A 19,039-nucleotide genomic window follows, 5' to 3' on the forward strand; every position below is an offset into this window, starting at 1 on the left:
CGGAGCCACCAAACTTTTTTGGGGTAAAATACCAGATAGTAAATAATAGAGCAGTCTTTGGGAGTATGGGGTATATGGTCTCTGTCATAATCACTTGACTTTGTTGTTGTGAAAAGAAACCAAAACTAGATAATGCGTAATCAAATGAATGCAGCTGTATTACAATAAAACTGTCTTTATCCTTAAAAGGTGACCAGCTTAACTGGGCTACTGGCAGGGATCTGTAGTGACACTAGTGTCTGCATTGTCTTTGGTACAATGTTGATAACAGATACCAAAGAGCTCAATTCAGTACTGTCATCAGAGTCTATAGTTTGCTTAGCAGAGAGCTTTAAAAGTTCACTATAGGTTTTCTTGTCAGTGAATGTCTTAAAATGTCATAATGGTTTGGCCTTGATAGATTCACTGCATAATTGCCATATATATTACTACTTAAAAAAAAATCCTCTACAGTATTCCTGGGAAATATTAGCATTACAGATTCTAGAACTCCTATTAATAGAGGCTTACATTAACCCCTAAAAGATTTAGATCCTCACCTCTGGATTCTTTGTAAATAGAATCATATCAATTCATTTCACCCAGTTCAACCTTAATCTGACACCCTTCGAATCTTTTCCTATAGGTATTCCCAAGGTGTTTTTCCATATGTATTAGTAAAATATTATAATTTATTTGATGTGTGATATATCTTGCAAGTACAGAACTTGTGATTTTCCCTTTGGGCCTAAATAGAAGGAGTAAACCTGGAGATAATAAAGCATGGGAGGACAGGTCCTAAGGAAAAATAGGCATCATATTGCAAAGCATCTGCTCCTGGTAAAATCCTGGTGAGGATTTTGAAGAGATTTGCTTCAAGAGTAGGCAGGTTTCCTTATTGGGGGAGGTGATGCTTCTGCAATCAAAGAAGACTTAAGGAAAAAGTTCAAGTTTCTTGGCTTTGATCATGCTCTCTAATTGTCTCCAAGTCTCAGAGCTCCACTCCTACCCAACCAGGCCTCATTCATAGCATACTTTTATGATCTTGTGTAGTAAACAGGTATTATGTTGTATATCACAATTAGATTTAGGACGGGATTCTTCCATGTGTTTGTCCTGATGCTACTAGAGATAAAATATATTTTAGGTCATAAAAGCTTCCCAGTTCTTTATCCGTGCCTTGAGTTTGGAATCATAGGCCTGAAGCTTTTCATTGATCCTTTGTACATTCTCAAGCCCAGCCTATACTCTTTATAACTTCCATTATTGATAAAGCATTATTTAAAACATCTAGTTAATGACCCACATCTTTGTCTTTGATCAGCTCTATATTCCATGTCTCTACTCTGGATATTTTGAATAAATGTGATCTCTATATTTCTCAAACATGTTAGGCTTTCAAATTCCCATTCTGATGTCGGTGTCTTGGGGTCATCCCTAGTACCAAACACTCAAATCGGAAAACGTATTTACACTGAGGAAATTCATCATGGTTGTTTCCATTGAACATAATGAATGAAGAAATTCTTTACCTAGGTATTGCAGTATTTGGGAAACAAATTAAATAATAAGGCATCCAGTTGAGAAAAGTGGAGTCCATTACTACTTCTAGGCCTGAAGGGAGAAGGGGAAGAAATGATATACCTGGAATTCACAGTCAGCATGGCAACATGAGTGACTGTGTTGGACGGACTAGCTCTTGGAGGAATATATGAAGAGAAAGTGCCATATGAGTAAGGGAATGGGAAAAATAATACACCAACCTCTTTTTCATTCTTCGTTGTTCAGACATGTGTTTAGAGTCCTGAGCTAAAGAATCCAGGAGTGACCAACCTGGAGATTTATTCCTTATCTATGAGGAACCCCATCCAATCCCATGGAATGCAGGCTGTACAGGGGATGAAGGCCCTACCTTTGGTGTTAAATGAAAGTTGCCAGGTGGAGATTATTAGGTGAAGAGTGCTAAGTGAAAATGCTATGTAAACTGCATGCTGTTTACAAGCATTGGTGGTTCTGCTATATATCTCCCTACTACTGGACCATTCTTGCTTGTAAGTTCCCCTCGATAAACCCTATATCATTCATTGATTCTCGGTCTCTTTTTCTTCTTCAGCCTCTAGAACGTAGTGTTATTCCTATTGAAGTCAATAGGGGTCCAACATGACATTCATTCAATATAAGATTGAAAAAGTATATATGTATACATCGGCAAATAAATAGTGGTAGTTGCCACTAAAAATAGGTCTGCTAATGACAGTTTATTTTTTTTCTGAGATGATTTACTAATCAATATTATTTTAAAATTTCAGCTGAATTACTGAAACTCTAAGAAAGATATGTGTTTTTTTTCCCTCTGCAGCAAACTTATAGAGTAAAAAAATAAAAACATATTATCTCATATTGACTATATGCCTTTCTTCACTAATTTATTTAAGTAATTCATTTTATATCTTATTTTGTGAGTTGTCTTTCAATGACATATTGGATCAAAGGAAGAGCTTTAGTATAAGAATGAGGTAGTCTAAATGTAGTTCTTGGTTCAGCCTTTCACTAATAATATTCCTTTAGCTGGTTTATTTTATTATTATTATTATTATCATTACTTTAAGTTCTAGGGTACATGTGCACAACGTGCAGGTTTGTTACATATGTATATATGCGCCATGTTGGTGTGCTGCACCCATTAGCTCGTCATTTACATTAGGTATATCTCCTAAATCTATCCCTCCCTGCTTCCCCCACCTCACGACAGGGCCTGGTGTGTGATGTTCCCCTTCCTGTGTCCAAGCGTTCACATTGTTCAATTCCCACCTATGGTTGAGAACATGCGGTGTTTGGTTTTCTGTTCTTGCAATAGTTTACTGAGAATTATGTTTTCCAGCTGCATGCATGTCCCTACAAAGGGTATAAACTCATCCTTTATAAGACTATACTTTCAGGGATCATTTCTATAGTTTGTTATTAGCTGGTTTCTTTACCTTTTGGAATGATCAAGTAAAATAAGGAAAGATAAAGGATCAATCTGTATCCAGAAGTATTGACTTGAATTCCAGACTAATTATTTTCTAGTTTTATGGTCTCATATGATTTTTTTTGGTCTTTTGAGTTTTGGTCTCCTCATCTACAAAGTAGATTGTGATAACATCAACCATCCACTTATACTCTAAATCTAGCTGAGGCACATATTTCTCCACACAGCCCTCTTTCTATTTACACAATCTGTGTACAAATTCAGGTGGTTCCGCTTCCTTTCTTGATTCAGAGCCCAAATTATTATATTATGTCAGCACTTACCAGTTAGTTCTTGTGTTTCTCTTTCGATCTTTCAGTCCTAGAATGTCAGCCCTGAGAGTAGGCACTCAATACATTTGTGGTGAATTAAACTGAATGGATTATTAGAAAAAAAAAATGACACAGATATTTAAATTATAAAATAACATAAATTTAAAATAATTTAGTAAAATGAAGTGTTTCAATAGATTTCAAAGTTTCTGGCCAGGACATATATTAATATTCTGTGTCAGTGATTCTCAAACTTGAGCATCCAACAGAACCTCCTAGAGGGCTTGATTCAGTAGGTCTGAGGTGGTACCTAGGACTTTGCATTCCTAGCAAGTTCACAGGTGATGTTGATGTTCAGGGACAACTTCAAGAACTATAGCTTTAAAATTAACAAAATGGAAAGTACATTTTGTGCAGAAGTGGGTAAAATAATTTAAAATAATCCATATTTAAAATGACCTTTTCTTTATAATGATAAATTCTCCTATCATGTTTACCTCTGGCTCTCACCTGAGTGACTTCCTAGAATGAGTTGAGGAGGAGTCTCTCTACCTCAATTTTTTTGGAATAGCTTCAGTAGAAATATTCATCTTTGCACATCTGATAGAATTTGGCTATGAATCCATCTGGTCCCAGGATTTTTTTTTTTTTTTTTTTTTTTTTTGGTTGGTAGGCTATTTATTACTGACTCAATTTCAGAGCTCATTATTGGTCTGTTCAGGGATTCAGTCAATGTGTATGTCCAGGAGTTTATCCATTTTTTCTACCTTTTCTAGTTTGTGCGCATACAGATGTTCATAGTAGTCTCTAATGGTTATTTGTATTTATTGGGGTCAGTGCAAGTGTCTCTTGTGTCATTTCTGATTGCGTTTATTTGGATCTTCTCTCTTTTGTTCTTTAGTAGTCTAGCTAGCAGTTTGTTGTTGTTGTTGTTGTTGTTGTTGTTTTCAAAGAACCAACTCCTAGATCTGTTCTTTTGTATGCTTTTTATTTCGTGTGTGTGTGTGTGTGTGTGTGTGTGTGTCTATATTCTTCAGTTCATCTCTGATTTGGGTTGTTTCTTGTCTTCCACTAGCCTTTGGGTTGGGTTGCTCTTGTTTTTGTAGTTCTCCTAGTTGTGATGTTAGGTTGTTAATTTGAGATCTTTCTAACTTTTACATATGGATGCTTAGTGCTATAAATTTTCCTGTTAACAATGCCTTAGCTGTGTTCCAGAGATTCTAGTATGTTGTATCTTTATTCTCATTACTTTCAAATAACTTCTTCATTTCTGTTTTAATTTCCTAATTTACTCAAGAATCTTTCAGAAGCATGTTGTTCAATATCCATGTAATTGTATGATTTTGAGCAATATTCTTGACTTTCATTTCTATTTTAATGTTCTGTGGTCCGAGAGAGTGGTTGGTATGATTTCAGTTTTTTTGAGTTTGTTGAGGGTTCTTTTATGTCCAATTGCGTGGTTGACTTTAGAGCATGTACCATGTGGCAACAAAAAGTATATATTCTGTCATCTTTGAGTGGAGAGTTCTGGAAATGTTTATTAGGTCCATTTCGTGAAGTGTTGAGTTCAGGTCCTGAATCTCTTTGTTCATTTTCTGCCTCAATGATCTGTCTAATACTGTCAGTGGGGTGTTGAAGTCTCCCATCATTAGTATGTGTGAATCTAAGACTCTATTAACTTGTTTTGTGAATCACTGCTCCTGATTTGGACACATATAGAATTAGGATAGTTAGGTCTTCTTGTTCAACTGAACTCTTTACCATTATGTAATGCCTTTCTTTGCCTTGTTTGAGCTTTGTTGGTTTAAAGTCTTTTGTGTTTGAAATTAGGATTACGATTCCTTTTTTTTTTTTTTTTCTGTTTTCCATTTGCTTAGTAGATTATTCTTCATCCCTTTATTTTGAGACTATACATGTCATTGCAGATGAGATGGGTCTCTTCAAGAGAGCATAGCCCTGGCTCTTGCTTTTATATCCAGCTTACCACTCTTTGCCTTTTAATTGGAACGTTTATCCCATTTACATTCAAGGGTAGTATTGATATGTGTGGATTCTATCCAGGCATTGTGTTGTTAGCTGGTTATTATGCAGACTTGCCTGTGTAGTTGCTTTATAAGGTCACTGTCTGTGTACTTAAGTGTGTTTCATAGTGACTGGTAATGGTCTTTCCATCTTTACTGCTGCTTTCAGGAGCTCTTGTAAGGCAGTTCTGTTGGTAGCAAATTCCCTCGGCATTTGCTTGTCTATAAAGGATCTTATTTATCCTTTGCTTATGAAGCTTAGTTTGGCCAGATATGAAATTATTAGTTGAAATTTATTTTCTTTAAAAATGTTGAATATAGGCCTCAAATCTCCTCCTCTAGCTTGTAGGGTTTCTGCTGACTGAGCAGTCAGTCAAGAGAAAGAAATAAAAGGCATCCAAATAGGAAGCGAGGAAGTCAAACTATCCATTTGCAAATTACATATTTCGATATCTAGAAAAACTCATAGCCTCTGCCTCAAAGTTCCTTGAGCTTATAAGCAACTTCAGAATACAAAATCAATATACAAAAATCAGTAGCATTCCTATACACTAACAGCACCCATGCCAAAAGTCAAATCAGGAAGGCTATCTCATTCACAGTTGCCAATAAAATACCTAGAAATACAGCTAATCAGGGTGGTGAAAGATCTCTACAATGAGAATTACAAAACACTCCTCAAGGAAATCATAAATTACATAAACAAATGGAAGAATATTTCATATCTTTGAATAGGAAGAATCAATATTATTAAAAAAAACATACTGTCCAAACCAATTTATAGATTCAATGCTATTCCCATCAAACTACCAATGATATTCTTCACAGAACTAAAAAAACTAATTGTCAAGTTCATGTGGAACCAAGGAGCCCGAATACCAAAAACTATCCTAAGCAAAAAGAACAAACTAGAGGAATCACATTGCCTGACTTCAAGCTGTACTACAATGCTACAGTAAGCAAAACGACATGGTACTAGTACAAAAAGAGACACATAGACCAATGGAACAGAATAGAGCCATGAAATAAAGCCACATACCTACAACCACGATTTTTCACAAAGGTGACAAAAACAAGCAAAGTGAAAAGGACTCCCTATTCAATGAACCGTGCTGGAATAACTGGATAGCTACATGCAGAAAACTGACACTGGGCCCCTTCCTTACACTATATACAAAAACCATCTCAAGGTGGATTAAAGACTTAAATGTAAAGCATAAAGCTATAGAAATTCTGGACGATAACCTAGAAAATACTATTTTGGACATAGAAACTCTTACGATTAAAATGCTAAAAGCAATTTCAACAAAAGCAAAAATTGACAAATGAGATCTAATTAAACAACCTCTGTACAGCAAAAGAAGCTATCAACAAAACAAACAGCCTACAGAATTGGAGAAAATATTTGCAAATTATACATCTGACAAAAGGACAAAAGCTCTAATATCCACAATCTATAAGGAACATAAACACACATGCAAAAAGCAAACAACACCATTAAAAAGTGGGCAAAGACATGAAGACACTTTGCAAATGAAGACATACTTGCAGCCAATACCCTTATGAAAAAATGTTCAACATCACTAATCATTAGAGAAATACTAATAAATATCACAATGAGATATTATCTCACACCAATCAGAATGGCTATTACTAAAAAGTCAAAAAATAACACATGCTAGCAAGGTTGCAGAGGAAAGGGAATGTTTATTCTCTCCTAATGGGGAGTGTAAATTACTTCATCCATTGTAGAAGACAGTGTGGTGATTCCTCAAATAACTAAAAACTGAACTATCATTCAACCCCGCAATTCCACTACTGAGTATATACCCAAAGGAATATGAATTATTCTACCATAAAGACATGTGTATGCATATGCTTATTGCAGCTCTATTCACAATAGCAAAGACATAGAGGCAACCTAAATGCCTAACAACCATAGGCTAGTTAAAGATAATGTGGTACACACACACCATGGAATACTATGCAACCCTAAAAAAGAAAGAGATTATGTCCTTGAAGGAACACGGATGGAACTGTAGGCCATTATTCTTAGCAAACTAACACAGGAAGAGAAAACCAAACACCACCACCACATATTCTCACTTACAAGTAGGAGCTGAGTAATGCGGACACATGGACAGAAACAGAACAATAGACACTGGGGCCAACTTGAGGGTGTAGGGTGGCAGGAAGGAGAGGTTCCACCCCCCACAAAAAAAAGTGCTATTTAGTATTATGCTTGTACCTGGGTGACAAAATAACCTATACACAAAACCCTCGAGTCACAAGTTCACCTCTGTAACAAACCTGACCATGTACCACTGAATCTAAAATAAAAAATAAATTAAAAAAAAAGAAAATTGAAATAAAACACAGTCTTTGTACTTGTTTGTAAGTAGCAGTTTATTCTACTTAATGTATTTTTTCATAGTATATTTTATTTTAGTTCCATTATTCTGAAACTTTTGTATTAAGGATATCTATACATGTATAAATATCTATATGTATATTACCCATATTATAAATATTTATGTTTCTATTTTATCTGTATATTTTAATCTAAGAGTCATTCATATACATTTCAAAGAGAATCAAAACAAATCTTTTTTTTTTTTTTTTTTTTTTTTTTTTTGAGACGGAGTCTAGCTCTGTCGCCCAGGCTGGAGTGCAGTGCCGCGATCTCCGCTCACTGCAAGCTCCACCTCCCGGGTTTACGCCATTCTCCTGCCTCAGCCTCCCGAGTAGCTGGGACTACAGGCGCCCGCCACCTCGCCCGGCTAGTTTTTGTATTTTTTAGTAGAGACGGGGTTTCACCGTGTAGACCAGGATGGTCCCGATCTCCTGACCTCGTGATCCACCCGTCTCGGCCTCCCAAAGTGCTGGGATTACAGGCTTGAGCCACCGCGCCCGGCTCAAAACAAATCTTTAATGTAAGAAATCATGACAGTTGTTATCATTAGGTATAACAATGGAAAATAGTTATTTAGTAGTCCTTCTTTCATTCCTTCCAACCTTCTTTACTTCCACTGTCCCTCCTTCCCTCATTCCCTTTAATCCACCCTCCCTTCCTTTTCACTTCCTTTTTTCTTTCCTTTGACCTAGATTAAAGTTACTTAAATGTTTTTATTTTGTGATACTTCACCAGGAAGGCAGAAAAAAGCTGATTTTTATTGAATAGCTGAAAATATTAAGGACATTAAGTTCATTTGTAATTTTCAGTATCCGTTTTGAGGTTCTACTGAGTTTATCTCTCCAAAGTGATTGCTAGAAGAAAATAGTTTTCTTTTGTTATTGAATCAGAGAATGTATACAGCAATATCCATAGCTCAAAGACTTTCTGCCTTAAAAAGAAAATTACTACTTTTTTACTGTATTCTGGTTTATTTGAGAACAGAAGTAATACCATGGGTTTAATTAGTATTTTTATTGTAGTCAGAGACACGTTGCGAATGGCGAACTCGAATAGAGCAAATATGTTTCATTTCTGGCAAACACTAAGATATTTTAAAGGAAATGGTATTTTAGATGATATATGAGAAATATTTTATAATAATTTCAAATAGTTTGGTGTACAGCTATATATGTATAAACATATATTTTTATCTTGTTATTCATGATCTAAAAAAGTACAGTTATTTATCATAAAATATTATTTACTGTTGGATATCTAATACAAAGACTTCTTGCCTATTATGAAAATATCACTACTATAATAATCATTAAGTTAGAATCTCATCAATTTTGAATATTGATGTTTACAAATAATAAGTATGTCAGAAGTTTAGGTTATTAAACACATCAAGTATCTTAACATCACTTCAATTTCTTTTCCTTTGATTTCCTGTCCCCCCAATACTAAGTCATCTCTAAGAGTATAGAATTATGTAAGTAAAACTTTGGTAGGAAGAATATTTTTCTGAATATACATATTTGTATAACATTCAAAATTTCTTACCAAACATCAATGTATCTTATTTTCATAATTGAACATTTTTTGGCAACATTCTATAAGAACAAAACAAGTAGCAGAATATAATTTGTGTAGTTGTCTAAATTTATGGTAATTATATGTTGAAGTAAGAATGGTTTAATATCAACTATTAAGTGAGAGTCACTTGACATTCAAATTTTTTTTGTTTTTAATTGATACATCATAATTGTACATATTTCTGGAGTACGGTGTGATATTTCCATATATGTATACAACATACAATGATAAAATAAGGACAACTAACATATGCATCACGTCAAACATTTGTCATTTCTTTGTGATGAGAACATTCAAAAACCTCTCTTCTTTCTATTTTGAAATATGCAATAAATTACTATTAACTTAGTCACCCTACTGTGCAACAGAACAACAGAACTTATTCCTCCTGACTAACTTTGTATCAGTTGATCAATCTCTTCCCATTCTCCTCTCCCGACATTCTCCTCATCCTCTGGTAAACACTATTCTACTCTTTACTTATATGATACCAACTTCTTTAGATTCTACACATGAGTGAGAACATAGTAACATTAATCCTTCAGTACTTGGTTTATTTTACTTAAAGTAATATCCTCCAGGAGATCCTATTACTATTACTAGTAATCACTATTACTATTAATCACTATTACTAGTAATCGCTATAAGTATTAATCACGATTACTAGTAATTAGTATTACTAGTAATAAAGTAATATCCTGGAGCATATTACTTTAATAGTATTCCACACAATGAAATATTATTCATCAATAAAAAACAATGAAATTCTGTAATTTGCAACATGAATGGCCCTGGAGGATATTACTTTAAATAAATGTATATATATGTGTGTGTGTGTGTGTATATATATACACACACACACATATATATACACACACACAATGGAATACAATTATACACATATACACACATATAAGATATATATATATATAATATACATATATGTGTAATCACATTTTTGTTTATCCATTCAGACTTTGATGAACACTTAGGCTGATTAGCAATTTTGCCTATTGTTAATAGTGCTGTAATAAAATGGGGTTGCAGATATATTTTCAACATACTCATCTCATTTCCTTTGGGCATATACCCTGTAGTGGAATTGCTGGATCATATGGTAGTCTGTTTTTTCTTAAGAGTCTCCATACTGGTCTATAATGGCTGTACTAATTTACATTCCCACCAATGTAATATAAGAGTTTCCCTTTCTTCATATTCTCATCAGTATTTGCTATAGTTCCTTTTAGATAACAACCATTCTAACAGTTATAAGGTGATATTTTATTGTGATTTTGATTTGCATTTATCTGATGATTAATGAAGTTGAGCATTTTTCATTTTTCTTCGTATATTTATTGGCCATTTGCATGTCTTCTATTGAGAAATGTCTATTCAGTTCTTTTGCCTATTTTAAATTCAGATTGGTTTTTTCTTTCTTTCTTTCTTTTTTTTTTTTTTTTGCTATTGACTTGCTTGAGTTTCTTATATATTCTGAATGTTATACCCTTGTCAGGTGGATAGTTTGCAAATATTTTCTCCCACACCATAAGCTGTGTCTTCACTTTTTGATTGTTCTTTTTTTGCACAGAGGTTTTTTGTTGTTGTTGTTTGCTTGTTTGTTTGTTTGTTTGTTTGTTTTGAGACAGAGTCTTGCTCTGTCACCCAGTCTGGAGAGCAGTGGTGCAATCTCAGCTCACTGCAAACTCTGCCTCCTAGGTTCAAGTGATTCTCCCTGACTCAGCCTCCTGAGTAGCTGGTATTACAGGCACCCGCCACCATTTCCAGCTACTTTATGTATTTTTTTTAAGTACAGACCAGGTTTCGCCATGTTGGCCAGACTGGTCTCGAACTCCTGACCTCATGTGATCTGCCCACCTTGGCCTCCCAAAGTGCTGGGATTACAAGTGTGAGTCACCACGCCCAGCCTGCACAGAAGTTTTTAGGTTGATATAAACATGAAGTGGCATTATTTTGGGTAATACTAGAGGTCCCTTGCCTCATGCCAAGGAAATCAAGTACATAGACACACATGGAGTGAAGTTTAGAGTGGAGGTTTAATAGGCAAAAGAAGGAGAAAAGAGAATAACTCTCTCTCCTGAAGAGATAGAGGAGTGCCCAAGTGGGTCTTCCAGTCTGTGGTGAAATGCGGGGGTTTTGTAGACTAGCTATAGGAGGCGGTATCTGATTTACATAGGGCCCAAAGATTGGTTGGGCCAGGTGTGACATTCACCTAGCTCAAAGAAGCTGGCTACCCTACCCTAATGTTTTATTATGCAAATAGGTTTTCTATGTGGCAGGCATCATGTTGTCTGCTCCTTATTGTACATGTGGTTGGCAATGAAAACGGAAGATGGATTTGCCATGTTGAACATGCCTGGCCTCTAGGTAGCCTTTTCCTGTTGTCATGGTTGCCAACATTCACCTGGGCAAGCTTCCAGCTTGCTTATCTATGTCTGCAGCTCGATTTTACAGGCTGCTTTTTTTCAGAAAAGAAATGATTTGGGGGCGGCTTTTTATCAAAAGGTAAACCTTACCAACGACATCCTTACCCTCACTATCTGCCTAAATAATTTCTTTATAACTCCTATACCATTCCCACTTGTCTATTTTTACATATGTTTCCTGTGCTTTTGAGATCTCATCCAAAAAAGTCCTTGCCCAGACCAATGTCATGAACGATTTTCCCTATGTTTTCCTCCAGTAATGTTATAGTTTTAGGTCTTACATTTAAGACTTTATCTATTTTTAGTTGATTTTAAGTAGTGAGAGATAGGGATGTTGTTTCACTCTTCTGCATGTGAATACCCAGTTTTCCAAGCATCATGTATTGTGGGATCTTTGTGCCTTTGTCAAAAATCAGTTGGCCATAAATAGATAGATTTATTTATTGGTTTTCTAGTCTGTTCGATTGGTCTATGTATCTATTTTTATGCCTGTACCATGCTGTGTTGGTTAATATTGTTTTGTAGCATAGCTCATTTTATTTAATCATTTTTGAAATACGGGCTTGCTGTGTCACCAAGGCTAGAGTGCAGTGATGTGAGTACAGGTCATTGCCGACTCTAACTCCTGGTCTCAAGTGACCCTTCTGCCATAGCTTCCCAAGAAGACAGGATTCCAGGAGTTTACAGGAGTTTACCATCACACACAGCTTTTGTTTTCTTTTCTTCTTCTTCCTTTTTTTATTTTTTTTTTTTTTTTTTGTAAAGAAGGGGTCTCACATTGTTGCCAGGCTGGTCTCAAACTCCTGGCTTCAAGAAATCTTCCTGCTTTGACCACCCAAAGTGCTAGGACTACAGGTGGGAACCACCACACCGAGCACAGTATATTCTAAAGTCAGGTAGTGTAACGCCTCCAGCTAGTTTATTTATTTATTTTTGTTTTACTCAAAATGGCTTTGGATATTTGGGATCTTTTCCACATAAATTTCATACAAATTTCAAGATTGCTTTCAGCATTATTTGAAAAATGTCATTAGTATTTTGATAGTGATTTTATTGAATCTGCAGATCACTGGAGGTGGTATGAGCATTAAAATAATTGTTATTCTAACTAATGAACATAGGATAACTTTTCATTTATTAATCTCCTCTTCAATTGCTTTCATCAGTATTTTGTAGTTTTCATTGTGGAAATCTTGCACCCTTTGTATTATCTTCATATTTAGGATCTTTAAAATAGATGTTATAAATGTGATTAATTTATTGATTTCTTTTTCAGATAGTTTGCTGTTGAGTAATGATTTTTACATTTTGATTTTATATCTTGAAACTTTACTGAATTTATTTATTATTTCCAACAGATTTTAGGTGGACTCTATAAGGTTTTCTACATATAAAATCATCATCTGCAAACACAGACAATTTAATTTTTCCCTTTTCAGTTTGAATATCCTTTCTTTTCGTGCCTAAATACTCTGGTTAGGATTTCCACTGTGAAAATTTGTATATCATCTTGCTGAATTGACCTGTTTATCATCATATAATGACCATCTTTGTATTGTCTTCCTTTTTGTCTTAAAGTCTATTTTATCTGATATAAATATCATAGTTGGTCCGGTTCTTTTTTGGTTTCTAGTTTTATAAGTGTATCCATTCTGCTAATCCCTGTTTTTAATTGAATAATTTAATTTATTTTTGTTAAAGGTAATTATTGACAGGGAAGAATTTACTACTGCCATTGTGCTTGTTGTTTTCTGGTTGTTTGTTAGATTCTTTCTTACTTCTGTTCTCTCAGTCTTCCTTTGAGATTAAGTGATTTTTCTCTAGTACTATGTTTTGATTTCTTGCTTTTTATTTATTTATTATTATTATTATTATTATTATTATTTTGGAGACATAGTCTTGCTCTGTCGCCCAGGCTGGAGTGGAGTGGTGCAATCTTGGCTCACTGCACCCTTTTTGGGTTCAAGCAATTCTCCTGTCTCAGTCTCCTAATTAGCTGGGACTACAGGTGCACGGCACCACGCCTGGCTAATTTTTTAGTATTTTTAGCAGATACAGGGTTTCAGCGTGTTGCTCAGGCTGGTCTCGAACTCCTGAGCTCAGGTAATCCGCCCATCTTGGCCTCCCAAAGTACTAGGATTACAGGCGTGAGCCATCGCACCCCGCTGCTTTTTATTGTTAATGTATCTATTATAGACTTTTGCTTTTTAGTTACCATAAGGGTTACAAAATACACCTTACAATAACAAGTTATTTTAAACTGATAACAACTTAACTTTCATTGCAAAGTAAAGAAACAAGCAAAAACACTGTACACTTTATTCTCTCCCAGCACTTAAAACTTTTTATGTCATTGTTCACATATTGATATGGCCTATTTCTGAAAAAAAATATAGTTATTATTTTAATATTATCCTCTTAATCTTTTTATTCTAAAGATATATGTGGTTTATCTACCATAATTACAGTTTCAGAATCACAATCACGTTCACATTCTTTTGGTTTGAAGAACTCTTGCTAGCATTTTTTTAGATGTATTTTATTTTTATTTGGGGCACTTTTTGAACTTTGAATTTTTGAACTTCGAATTTTTTTGTAAAAATGACTCCATGTTGTTTAAAATAGTGTGTGTCTGATACAAAATATGTATTTTTTAAATGGTAGAAAATAACAAATGTTCAATTTCCCACTACTCAGAAATATTTTTAAAAATTAAAATATATATATATCACTAATGCAAATATAATCCAAATATATATATATATTGCCTGAAATACATACTAAATTTACTGGACTCAAAAAAATAGTTAATTTTTTTCACTTAAATGAAGTCATCTTTTACTATATTCAGGTCTTTGCCTAAGAACTGTTTATGTAAGACTGACTTCTTTATCTGACATTGCAAAATGTTCTTTAAAATATTTTTCTTGGCCTGGCATGGTGACTCACGCCTGTAATCCCAGCACTGTGGGAGGCCGAGGCAGGCAGATCACAAGGTCAGGAGATCGAGACCATCCTGGCTAACATGGTGAAACTCCATCTCTACTAAAAATACAAAAAATTAGCCAGGCGTGGTGGTGGGCACCTGTAGTCCCAGCTACTCGGGAGACTGAGGCAAGGGAATGGCATAAATCCGGAAGTCAAAGCTTGAAGTGAACCAAGATCGCACCACTGCACTCCAGCCTGGGTGACACAGCAAGATTACAACTCAAAATATATATATACACACACACACACACTTATTATATATTATATAAAAATATTAATATGTGTATATTATATATAGTTTTGAGATGGAATCTGGCCATATATATATATATTTGACCCTTATATATATAGGGGTTAAAACAAAAGCTAACCCTTATCACTTAGAAAAAATAAAAAACTGCTTTCAAGTGTATTTTGCCATTTTCGTTAATCTGTTAGTCACTCACATTAAAAAAAAAAAAAAAAAAAAAAAAAAAAAAACTCGTCATCCAGAAATTCTTGTTTGCAGTTAATATATCTTATTTATTTAAATGATTTTAAAAGTATTTTATTTACTATATTTAGTGCAATCTTTAGTATTGTCATAATGAACAAAAATGTGCTCTCAGAGAAAGAGAAGAAAGTATGTATTCTGGTTACAGCAGTTATTTTACGTTTTGTTTGTTTCTCATGAGCTCTGGAAACTATTTAATATTCAAAAATTACAAATTACGCCACAAATATTTACCAAATCTGTGTGCCAGACATTCTGTTAGGTTTTAGGATATAAATTCTATTGCTTGTTTATTTAGTGGTAGCAATTCTGAGCAACACATTTATGTGGTCTATGGAAACTAAAACCAAAAGTAAGCAAAAACACATAACAAACTTAAATTAGTATCTGACCAAAGTATCTTGTCATAAAATATTTTTATGCATTTATTCAACAAATAGTTGTTGAACTCCCAGAATGTATGACACGGCAGAGATGTATTTAAACCTATTTACTACATGTTAGGGTAACCTCACCTCCCCTCCACCAAGCAGTAAGGATTGAGATAAGGCTTTCCCCTCAACACCACACAATATACTTATGTAACAAATGCACATATACCCCCGACTCTATTTTTCAAAAGTAAAAATAAAAAAAAAACAATAAACTGAAAAAAAATAAGGCCTTCCTAAGATAGTGATATTTAAAGTGAATTCTGAAGGAATAGTTAGCCATGGGAATGTCAACGTGTTGCGCAGGTTCGAGGTACAGAAAAACGTGTGTGTGTGGAATGCTATAGAAGAAAGTGGTGTTGTGTCCGAAATTGGTGGGTTCTTGGTCTCACTGACTTAAAGAACAAAGCCGCGGACCCTTGCCGTGACTGTTGCAGTTCTTAAAGATGATGTGTCGGGAGTTTGTTCCTTCAGACGTTCAGATGTGTCTGGAGCTTCTTCCTTCTGGTGGGTTTGTAGTCTTGCCGACAGCAGTGAAGCTGCAGACCTTCCTGGTGAGTGTTACAGCTCTTAAAGAAGGTGTGTCTGGAGTTGCTCATTCTTCCCGGTGGGTTTGTGGTCTCGCTGGCTTCAGGAGTGAAGCTGCAGACCGTCACAGTGAGTGTTACAGCTCATAAACGCAGCGTGGACCCGAAACAGTGAGCAGCAGCAAGATTTACTGCAAAGAGCAAAACAACAAACCTTCCACAGTGTGGAAGGGAACCTGAGTGGGTTGCCACTGCTGGCTCCAGCAGCCTGCTTTTATTCCCGTATCTGACCCCTCCCACATCCTGCTGATTGGTCCATTTTACAGAGAGCTGATTGGTCCGCTTTGACATAGTGCTGATTGGTCCTTTTACAATCCCTGAGCTAGACACAGAGTGCTAGATGGAAAAGTTCTCCAAGTCCCCACTAGGTTGGCTAGACACAGAGTTAGCTATATACAGAGTACCAATTGGTGTGTTTACAAACCCTGAGCTAGACACAGAGTGCTGATAGGTGTGTTTACCATCCCTTAGCTAGAGGTAAAATTTCCCCAAGCCCCCACCAGACTCAGGAGTCCAGCTGGCCTCACCCAGTGGATCCCACACCAGAGCTGCAGGCAGAGTTGCCTGCCAGCCGTGCCACGTGCACCCCTACTCCTCAGCTCTTGGGCGGTTGATAGGATCAGGCTTCATGGAGCAGGGGGCAGTGCCCCTCGGGGAGGCTTGGGCCACAGGGGAGCCCACTGAGGGGCGTTGGGGTGGGGGACGGGAGGGCTTGGACAAGGCGGGCTGCAGGTCCTGAGCCCTGCCCCGCAAGGAGGCAGCTGAGGCCCGGCAAGAACTCCAGCGCAGTGCCGGCCCACCGGCACCCTCTGAAGCTGCTGGCCCCGGTGCTAAACTCCTCACTGCCCTGGGCCGGTGGCTACCGTCCACCCACTCCGTGTGCAGGGCCCCCCAGGTCTGTGCCCGTGCCCACTGGAACTCGCTGGACTGTGAACGCGGGGGGCAGCTCCGGTTCCCACCCACGCCTCTGCCTCCACACCTCTCTGCAAGCAGAGGCAGCAGGCTCCCACCTCTGCCAGCCCAGAGAGGGGCTTCCACACTGCTGTGGCGTGCTGAAGCGCTTCTCAGTCGCCTCCAGAGTGGACTCTGAGGCCGAGGAGGCACTGAGAGTGAGCGCCGTTAGCACATTGTCACCTCTCAGTGTGATGCATTGCAGAAACTGGAATTATTTAGTGTAGCTAAAATTAGAGCTTGGTTTGAAGGATCATACAAATTGTAGAAAGCATCAGATTATGCAGGAACTTACAATGTGTGATATGAATTTGCAAACAAGAAGCCATTGAAGACTGAGGAACTGGTTGGCAATGGGAAGAAATAATAACAATTTTAGATTTGCACTCAGTAGGTAGGTTGTAAAGTAAAAAAAAAAAAAAAAAAAGAGTAATTATTTGTTTTATATATTTTTTTCTTATTAGTAAACAATCTATTCTTGCAGAAATAAATATTTCCTTGAGAAAGTAACTAAATTATTTCTGATTCCAATATTGCTTAACAAAGAAATAGGGAAAGAGGTTTCATCTCAGAATTGTTTGGTACAGCGAGAGTAAAGAATATTGAGTCCTGAACTGTTTAGAAGAGGAACAGTAAAGTATGTTGGTCAGTTCTCAGCAGGTAATGATAGGAAATTAAAATAAATGTTAAAGATAGTCACAAGAAAGACACTAATGTCCTTGTCAAGAGTAGTTCCGTTAGATGGGCAGTTATGGAAATCAAATTGCAATATATTAAGCCATATTACGAGGGCCAAGAACTGAAGTTCAGACATGAAGACAATTCTTTCAACAAATTGGGTATTGAAGGAAATGGAATAGTATACCTATGGTTTGAGGAGTTCAAGAGATCAAAACTACTTTATTCATTTTATTTTTATACATGTTAGATTGAAGAAGGCAAAAATGTCTTTAAATTTGATAAGAGGAAGTCATATTGCACTTTTAAAATTGCATTTCTTGTGACTACAAGGTTTGTATTGTTGGACCAAAATAAAGACAAATGTTAGAGTTTCAGATCATTGTATTAGGGACTCTTAGATTGGAAAGAGACTATAGTTTTTTTTTTTTTTTTTTTTTTTTTCAACTGATATACAAAATTGGACAAAACAATGAAATAATCCACTGCCTGGCTTTTATTTAATACCTATAGAAAACATGATAAATACATAATGTAAATTTACTAAAATGTTAAAGTCTCCTTTTTAAATTAGTGGGTTGGATATGTGATGGGAAGGTTAAATAATAAACATTAGCTTAAAAATTGTAAGTGTTCTGATGTGAAAATTCATTTTAAAATTCCGTATTTCATATAAAGTTGAGGAGAAAGAATCCTACTAGAGTCTTAGATCATGAAATGATATGTGAGGAAATGGGTGAGAGAAAATCAAGGGAAACAAACATAACCGTTTATCTGAAAGATCAATGACCTTGAAGATAAGTAATTTGTTCTCCGATATAACATGAAGAGACTTAATGCATAAGAACTTTTAGGAAAAAAATCTAGGCGAGAACTTGAACTTATTTATTTATTTTTTTGAGCCCTGTATCTAACTCTCTGTTCTTTTAATCCCACTCTTTCAAATTGCTTTCAAATTTGTCAGAAAAAGTCCAAGTCTACATTATATTTGAGATAGATTATTTTAACTAGATTAGATAAAAGAAGGTATTATCTTGACAGTAGTTAACTTTTTGACTTTGAATAACTCTTTTCAAATACTATGTCCCCGCCCCCCACATCCGCCACCCCCACCACAAGGGTCTCACCAAGCTCGATTTCTTTCTTTTTTATTTCTTTCTGTTCTATTTATGTCACTCTTTAATAGTACACCCA

At 35.9% G+C, this 19,039-nt stretch overlaps 1 protein-coding gene and 1 pseudogene across 2 annotated transcripts in view; both read left to right on the forward strand.

The window, feature by feature from the left end:
- The window catches only part of KLHL1 (kelch like family member 1), a 456,085-nt gene that overhangs the window by 136,413 nt on the left and 300,633 nt on the right, over positions 1–19,039 (forward strand). The window lies entirely within an intron of this gene.
- On the forward strand, positions 2,903–3,005 carry LOC117063785 (annotated as a pseudogene).

Source organism: Trachypithecus francoisi, unplaced genomic scaffold, assembly GCF_009764315.1.
Source record: "Trachypithecus francoisi isolate TF-2019V2 unplaced genomic scaffold, Tfra_2.0 Lachesis_group18, whole genome shotgun sequence".
Classification (NCBI taxonomy): Eukaryota; Metazoa; Chordata; class Mammalia; order Primates; family Cercopithecidae; genus Trachypithecus; species Trachypithecus francoisi.